The sequence below is a fragment of the Sphaerodactylus townsendi genome, linkage group LG01, assembly GCF_021028975.2.
Source record: "Sphaerodactylus townsendi isolate TG3544 linkage group LG01, MPM_Stown_v2.3, whole genome shotgun sequence".
Taxonomy (NCBI): domain Eukaryota; kingdom Metazoa; phylum Chordata; class Lepidosauria; order Squamata; family Sphaerodactylidae; genus Sphaerodactylus; species Sphaerodactylus townsendi.
In genome coordinates this window covers 49,691,028-49,699,091 of record NC_059425.1, presented here as the reverse complement: position 1 = coordinate 49,699,091, position 8,064 = coordinate 49,691,028, and the positions used below count along the sequence as shown (strand labels likewise).

The window sequence follows — 8,064 nt, the reverse complement described above, 5'->3', positions numbered from 1 at the left end:
TCACTGCCTGCTTCACAAAATTACCGCAGGTCCCGGGACTTAAGCCTGAGTGGAAACCGCATCCTTTCTCCTATCCTGGCTCATCTGTATTCGAGAGAGAGAATAGAACTTCTACAGAAGCCCAGAGGCACTTTCTGTTGCATTGATGGTATCCCAGTTCAAATACGGCGACCTGGTTCAAATAGGGCTCAATGGTGAGGTGCTCTCCTCAATCTAAGTTCACGGGAGAGCGACATCTGCCCTCCCAGGAAGGGGCGTCTGGGGATCTCCGAGGGCAGGAAGATCTTAGCTCTTCAGGGCACCTTCAGTGCCAGGATCCTAGAGGCAGCAGTGGGGTCTGGGGCGCAACTGAAGAGGCAGCCGTGGAGTGGAGTTGGCAGGCGGAGAGAGCTCAGCTTCGAGGGCGGCTGGTGCCTTGCCGGGCAGTGGCCCCCGGAGACCCCCAGGCCTGCTGCGGCTTGAGGGATTCTGGGGCTTTGCCTTGGCAGGCGCTGGAAACCCAACTCCAACGCGGGGTGAGGAGACGCCTGAATGGGAAAGGTTGGAAGGGGGCCGCGCTCTCAGGAGCTCCGCTGCAGAAAGACCGGACCTCTGTTCTTTTCCGGCGTCTTCCTTCCTTTCCTCTCCCCAGAATCGCATCAAACGGGTTACACGTAGGAACATGATCCAGACCCAAGTCAAACTTGCTCTTCTTTTTTCAGTGCAGTGTCCCAAGTCTGGGTGGGCTGAGCAAACTGACCTCGGTCAGAAAGGCCTGTCCCGGTGTAGCAAAACAAGCGCAGGAAGGCCGGTGCTGCTGCGATTCGCAACCGCGACCGCCGCGCAGGGGCTTCTCTCCTTGCCCCAACCGAGTTCATCACCCGAAATGGACAGGGTGGGGGCAAGGGAAGAAAGCACTCGTGGTTGCGAATCGCAGCAGCAGCGGCCGGGGTTGCGCTTGTTGCCTTTTTGCCCGGGCCAGCTCTTTCTGCGCATGGCGCTGGAGCATACCTGCCGGAAAGGTCGTCTGGATTTCAGAGGGCGCAACACCTAACGCTTGGGTTTCCGATGGGGGAGATCCATTCGCAGCCTGACAGGGCGCAGGGAAATAAAGGAAAAATACCCCCCACCCCCAACTGTAAAGTATCCGGACTTCAACCTTTATCCCACTGATTTAGGTTTATAAGCAAGTTCTACTAAGAACTCCCGTTTTATTCGACGGGGCTGACTCCCAGGAAAGAAAGGAAAGTGATCTCTTTTTTAAAAGAATCGCAGCCTTAGTTTTATTAAAGCCAAGCAAAATCCGTACACTCCTGTTGCAGCCGGAGAGGCAGAGAGGGATCGCTTGCAAGTCAAAGCCAACGTTTGTCAAAAGACCCGCCAGTTCATCAGCCAACATCGGTGGTCCCTTGGCGTGTCCTGGGTGGGTGTCTTGATGATAACAATCGCTCTCTGATCCCACCGGATGCAGGATCTTAATGAAGACAGTGGCAGATAGAACTCAATGGCTGTGATCCTAACGTTCGCCGACTGGTAATAAACCCCATTGAACTGTGAAGGTTTTTCTTAAATGCGCTCCGAGAACCGCACCGCGTTTTCTACTGAATCCAGTTTCTGGTTTAAAGTGGCGCTGAGTCCATCATCTGGGGCTGAGGACAGTAACAGACGTTGTGATAACGGAAGCAGAAGCTATGTCATTATAGTGTGATTGTAATAAGAAAGCAAGGCTGCAAATTGAGCCGGTTGTCTTTGAGAGTAAAACGTTTTGTTAATTTGCTCTTTTGTCAATAAGTCTTGAAGTTTCAATAAGGCAAATGCCTCCATCTGCTCTTGCGGATTCCTCAGGCGCAAGGAGAGTTAGTTCCAATCCTAAAACCGCAACAGCTGAAATTTTTTTGGGGGGGGGGGCGGAGAATCAGAACAGCAGCAGCTGCCCCTGGTCGGAAAGGAGACCCGTTGCAAAGAATGACCAAAGCAATCGTCTCCACGGGCACTGTGTAAAAACTCCGCGACCCCTCCAAAACCCGCCCTAGGAAGAAGAGCTGTGGTTTTTCTGCACTTGTGCCCGGCTGCAATTTGCTGCGTCCTTCACCCAAACGCCAGCTGTTGGAGCGAACAGTAGGGACTTGCTGTACTTGGGCTAGGTTTCCAAATATCAAAGGCAACCTATGGATGTCAAAGGCGGGCGAGTTTATTTTATTGTGGAGGGTTGCAAAACTATTACAATCGGGGACCAGACATCTTCAGGGCTGATTGCCAGCAAAGCCGCCGAGGGTAACCGACTCTTGGGGTGACCTGTATAAGCCAGGCAAGGAGTTCCCCTTGGTCTGCTGAGTGGGGCTTCAGTCGTGGCTTGACTCGCCAGCAGTCATCGAGAACTAGGAGGGAAACTCTGACATCTTTCATGAGCGAACAAGTCCTATTAAGCCGAGACATTACTAAGTAAACAGAATCGCCCCGAAAGATTACTACCAAAAACTCTCTCTCTGCAGCAAATTCCGTTGAAATCATTGGGATTTGCTTTGGGTAAACGTGTGTCAGACTCTGATCTTGTTCGATTATTTTCTCAGCGGAAACCCAGAGGTTTACCAGTGGGACTACTGAAAAATGAGTGTTCAGGTTTGCAGGGCCACTTCCCTCCGAATCACATCGTGGGGCAGAGGCTTCTTTTCGACAGGACTGGAGTATCTCGATATACATCAACACCCCCGACCCCCACTTGTGGCTGGAGAACTATTCCGTTAGTCGCCCGGTCCAGTATCTGTGTAGGAAACTCTAGTAGTAGTTCCCCCTCGATTTAAAAAAGAATGCCATTTGATACCTCATATAGAAGTTGTCCCAGAGTTGCCTTAGAGATAGTGGCTGGCAGCCTCTGATTTAAAAGAAAAATCCCTCTAAAGTTGAAACGCAGGAGCTCAATTGATTTCAGGGGATGGAAATATGTTGGGCAAAAAACGGAGAATATATATGTCTATTTGAAAGAGTTTAATGTTTCTCCTACCGCCTTTTCCCCACGAAGCTTGAGGCGGTGTGCAGAAGACTGTTAAGGGAATTTCGAACCCAACAGTGACTGGAGACCAACCTGCCGCCTCCACTTTTTAACAGCTGAATTTATATCCCGCTTTTCTCCTTGACCCAGGGGTTTAAAGCTGCTATTCATATAGTTTCCCCTCCTCCACTGAAACTCCACAACGACCTTGGGAGGGTCACCCAAGGTCACTTGGCAGGCTTCCATGGTCACGGGAGGGATTCGAACGGGCCAGTGTGCGGATGGGGCCACCATGCTACGCCACCAGGCGACGTTAACCGACCTAGTCCTGGTGTGTGAGGCAATCCAAAATCCCAGGACTGGGCAGTTACAAGCCTATGCAACTCATGAGCCGAAGGCATCCCAGTGCTGTCTCCACCCTGTGAGGGCATGGTCTTGGGCTGTTGTTGAGAGACTTGTAATTTGGAGGGTGAGAGACATCAGGTGCTGCTGTGCCGTGATGGTTTGTTTTAATCTGTAATAATGCTTAAAGATTAATCTCTATTAAGGGGTCAGGACATATTCCTACAGTCTGTTGGCAACTTTATCTGTTCGCATCAAATGACTAGTGGGGGGGGGGATGGGGAGATTGCTGAAAGAGAGCATGTCCCCACGGAAGATCCGGGGCCTGATCCGGTCGCCCTCCGCTACAACAGGGAAGCTTTCTCTAGACGCTGCTTTTGTTCCACGTTTTGGTCCTCGTTGGGCACTCAAGTTGCAACCCTCCACTCCTTCCAGCAGGAGTCGAGCCAGTGGGGCTGCTCTGAGGTCCCTCGGCTGGGGAGTTGCGGCTTGCCTAGAGGGCTCCGGCAAAGCTCTGGCTTTCACCCACCCCCAGACTGAAACCTCCGGATTCACTTGCAACCGTTTCACCCCAACCTCCTGATCCCCCCCCCCCGCCCCTGCCCGGAGGCCCAAAGACGCGCAGCTGCTGGCTGGGGGTCCTTTTACTTTTATTTGACTGAAGAGTCCTTCAGAGCCTCTTTTGTCTGGCGGTGGGCTCTGCTCCTTCAGGGAGGGACCGCCGGACTGCGGGAGGGATGGCGGATTTCAGATCATGTAGCGGTTAACTCAATTATGCTAACAAACTGGGGGTGAAAGCAAATATTGTGCAAGGCAGGATGGATGGTATGCGAAAAGGGGGCGGTGGAATGTGATGGAAGGGGATGCGCTCTGCTGCCCCGGGGTTCCCCATCCTAGCGCGGTTACGGTCGCCTGCAATCCTCGGCTGTGGGCTGCTACTACCCCTCGGTCACCTCACCAACGTGAAAGCGAAGGGGACTGATTTCTCTACAGCTCCGGTTGCCTACTACCCGGAGGAACCTACATAGGCTGGCTGTTACTCACCAGGGAATGTTAAAAAGCTTCCAGTGGCCCTTTCTAGACATTAAGCCTGGGTGGGAGGGGCAGGGCTTTTCTCTCCAGGCCTGTTGGTCACTTTTAGCTGTAGCTCGAGGTCAGGAAACCTTGCTTGGAAGGACATCTCACTGAATCCAATGAGGCTTACCCGCAAGTAACGGTGTCCACTGTGGCTGCAGTGACGATTCACGCGGAGAGAAGCACATTTTGGTTCTTACGTCTGGTCACATGCGGCTCAAGGTCACCTTTGAGCAAACCTCTGTAAAATGGTCACGATTTCTGTGGAACTAGAATAGCCCAGGCTTAGTTAAAGTGTAGATAAGCGTTTATTCATGAGATAATGTACTTGATGGTAAAGAGGAGAGAGAGTGTGTGTTTGTGTCCTAACTACACCACTAGTTTAGGGTGAGAGAGAGATTGAGGGTTATTGTTTCAAGAATAGCAGTCTGCAGACAGTCAAAGGGGGGGGGCACTTGTCAGGAAAAAAGTTGCTGACCTTCCTATCCTGTCTAACTGCCCTCTTGCAACATCCTGCAAGATCTTCTTGTCTTCTTTGCACAACAGACATTGCCTGGTGTCCTGCACACCGTAGGACTTTGCGCTTTCAATCTGGCCAGCTTTTACACCCGGGTAAGTTTCAAGGAACATACTTTCCAGTAAGCGCTGCTGAAATGGGAATCGGGTTGCTGTGTGATCCTTGCTGACTTGTCAGTAAGCGTCATGGAACCCACTGCGGCTTGCTGTGGAGTAAATATTGCTAGGATCAGACTTCAATTTGAGCTGGACCAATCCTTTACATCAGGGGTGCTCATTCTGGCAGGGGCTGATGGGAATCGTAGTCCGGGAACTTCTGGAGAGACAGAGTTGGACCACACCTGCTTTACACCCAAAAAGGGCATGGGGGATACTTGGCAACATCTGCCAACAGCCCAAACCACGGAGTCCCGTAAATTTGATCCAACGGGTCCATATCTGGATTCAACAGAAATGTCATCTCTTGCAACAGAATATGGATGTGTGTTGAATAGCGACCCATTTGGGGTTGCCAACAACCTGGAGAGAAAAAGTCTTGCTCCTTTAAGAAGGGCTTAAAATGTGACAATGCGCAGTTGAAACTTTCCCTGGCCTGTGAGCGAAGGCCACCTGATGTTAAAGGGGCAGGGCATGTTTTTTTCTCTCCTGTCTGTTGGCAACCTCAGAACCGGTCCCCTGGAACTATCCAAATGTAAGGTTGAGGTCGGTCACAAATGGCTTCCAGAAAAACTGCAATCTTTGGCCTCGCCTTCGAAACAGGACCCAGCTCGAGCCCAGCACTTTAACTCCATGAATTTGTCTGGGAGAATTCCCGCTGCTGGCGGGAAGCTCCCTGGGTCTGCCCCGGTCAGTGTGTTGGGGTGGGTGGATTGGGGCGCTGGCCTGTCAGGTCTCCTTCCCAATGGAAACCCGCCAGAGTAGGCTGAGGCGGGGATCCTCTGCTAACCAAGCAGATAGATGCTGTGCCCTTGAGCCACCGCCCCTCCCCCTGTTTAAAGACAGCAGTTCCTGGTACATTTGCCTGCCACGAAGTCCCACTGGATTTAGTTCTGCAGGCCTTCGACTGCCTTGCAGAAATGCTTTGGAGGCTGTGAAGCAACATCCATTTCACACAGAAACCCATGTCGTACATTGCCCGTGTCCTTTCCTCCTATGAATGTTTATCAGGGCGCCTTTGTTCAGACACTTTTATCTGCAGCTCATACACCACTTATTCAGTAGAATAGGCCACCGAGTTAAATTGGAGTTGCTACCACGGTTTACAGCTTTAGTCCATTCCGGTAGCCCAGCGTAAGAAACTTATCTGTTCCCTTTAATGCGGAGGCATGAAGTTTACCGCCGGGGGACGATTACTTTAATTCCTCCGAACTGAAGGGAGTAAATAAGTTTCTTTCCGGGCTGAGATTCCCTCGCAGTCGCCTTACTCGGAAATAAACGGGACTTAACGGAACTCCCTTTCAAGTCAAACCGCAGCGCAGTCCAGTGGGAGTCAGCTCTCCCAACTGATCCGGATTGAGGATCGGGCAGCGCTAGTTGCCTTAGTGAAGCCGGATTGTCTTTTGGATCGGTCGGGATGCCCAGCAGCATGACTCTTCCCCAGAGAGGGCGGCGGTTTGGGGCGGGTGGGGTCTGGGGCACACCCCTAGAGTCAGTCGAGCGCCAGGGACCCCGCAGCAGAAAGCGCGGCTTCCCCTCCTGAAAGGGGGCTCCTGTGACTGCGAGGCCGGCATCAGGCTCTGTCCTCCAGGCAGCCCAACCTCCCCGCTCCCTCCGGCCGCCGGTAACACGATCGCTTCCAGGTTAATGGGGCCACCCTTGATTGCTTTTGTAGGGTCCCCTTGAAAACCGAGATGGAAACACTGGAGCGCGGAGGGGGGGGAGGGGAGGCTCCTGGTTATTAGTTCAGTCCTTGTCCCCGAGAGGCGCAGCGCAGTCAGGTTAAGGTGGGTGGGTGGGTGGGGGGGAGGCTCAGGAGGGAGAAAGCGATGCGCACTCAGATCCGTCCAGTTTCCGGAATGAAACAAATCCTGATTTATTTGTCTGCGCGCAGAAAGAAACCCTGTAACCTACAATTACGCAACAGAGTTTGCCTTTTCATGTAGACAGCAGGACATATTTAGCAGACATTCCTGTTGATGTTGTTGTTATATAACCTTGACTGGAGAGTACCCAAGAGCGATAGAGATGATTTATTCCTTAATAGTACAACACCACCAATTCACATGGACGTATCTGCTTATCACGGATGGGTCTCTTGTTATCCTCATCCGCCCTCAACGGGATGACTTAGAAGTCCTGACCACGGAAAACCGGGGTGTTTCTTCCCAACCACAAATCTACACGGGAGTTCAGGGGGCACCAGTTCTTCTGACAGGTTTTTATACCGTGTGAAAGGAAAGGTAGGATTTCTAGCTCCCCCAATCAAACCAGCGCTGGCACTAGAGGACTCAGAGTTTCGAAAGCTACTGATGTCTCGGCAAAGAGAAGCTTCCCGCATCGAGAGAGTAGCGCTGTTGCCCCTCAGTAGGGCCACTTCAATGAGGGGTGTGTGTGTGTGTGTGTGTGTGTTCCCAACTACAAGACGACGGAGTCAGGCAGGCCCCATTCTCAGCCCGCTTGAAAGGAAGCGCGCTGATTTGTGTTTAGGAAGAGGATCCTGTACCCGGGGACAGACAGACACGTTCACTCGGAAGTGACTTTCTATTGAAACCTGGTCGTTACTAAATGCAGTAAATTTACGTTAACATTGATGGAGTGAAACAGGCGAGAGGAATCGCGCTCCTAACGTAGGAGCACAGTTTCCCATCCGCCGATGAAAGGAATGGAAGATGGACGTCTCATCTCTAGAGAGATGGAGCAACTGCCCAGTCCTAAACAAGACTGCCTTGAAGACATCCCTTTGCTTTCCGCGGAGTTGTGTTTAGGGTTTCTATGCACACGAGCCCAAGTCGAAGTGCTGGTTTCGAGGTGCACTTGCAGTTCTAAGCGCTGCAGCGGCCAAAGGTCCCCCCCCCTCCTCCCCCGGATTGCAGGAAGCCTCCAAGTATTTTGACGGTGGCTAAACACGCATTGGAAGTAAGTCGCGCTGAAATCAACGGGCCATCCTTCCCAGTAAATCCCGGAGAAGGTTAGACGGAACCTCAACCAGACACCCATCCCGGCAC

The 8,064-nt window shown here is 52.1% G+C and overlaps 1 long non-coding RNA gene across 1 annotated transcript in view; it reads left to right on the top strand.

Moving 5' to 3' along the window:
- Window positions 1–7,725: 7,725 nt before the first annotated feature.
- The window catches only part of LOC125439441, a 97,302-nt gene continuing 96,963 nt past the window's right edge, over window positions 7,726–8,064 (top strand). Inside the window, exon 1 of the long non-coding RNA XR_007245533.1 lies at window positions 7,726–7,975. This is a non-coding gene — a long non-coding RNA (uncharacterized LOC125439441). The remainder of the gene's footprint in view (window positions 7,976–8,064) is intronic.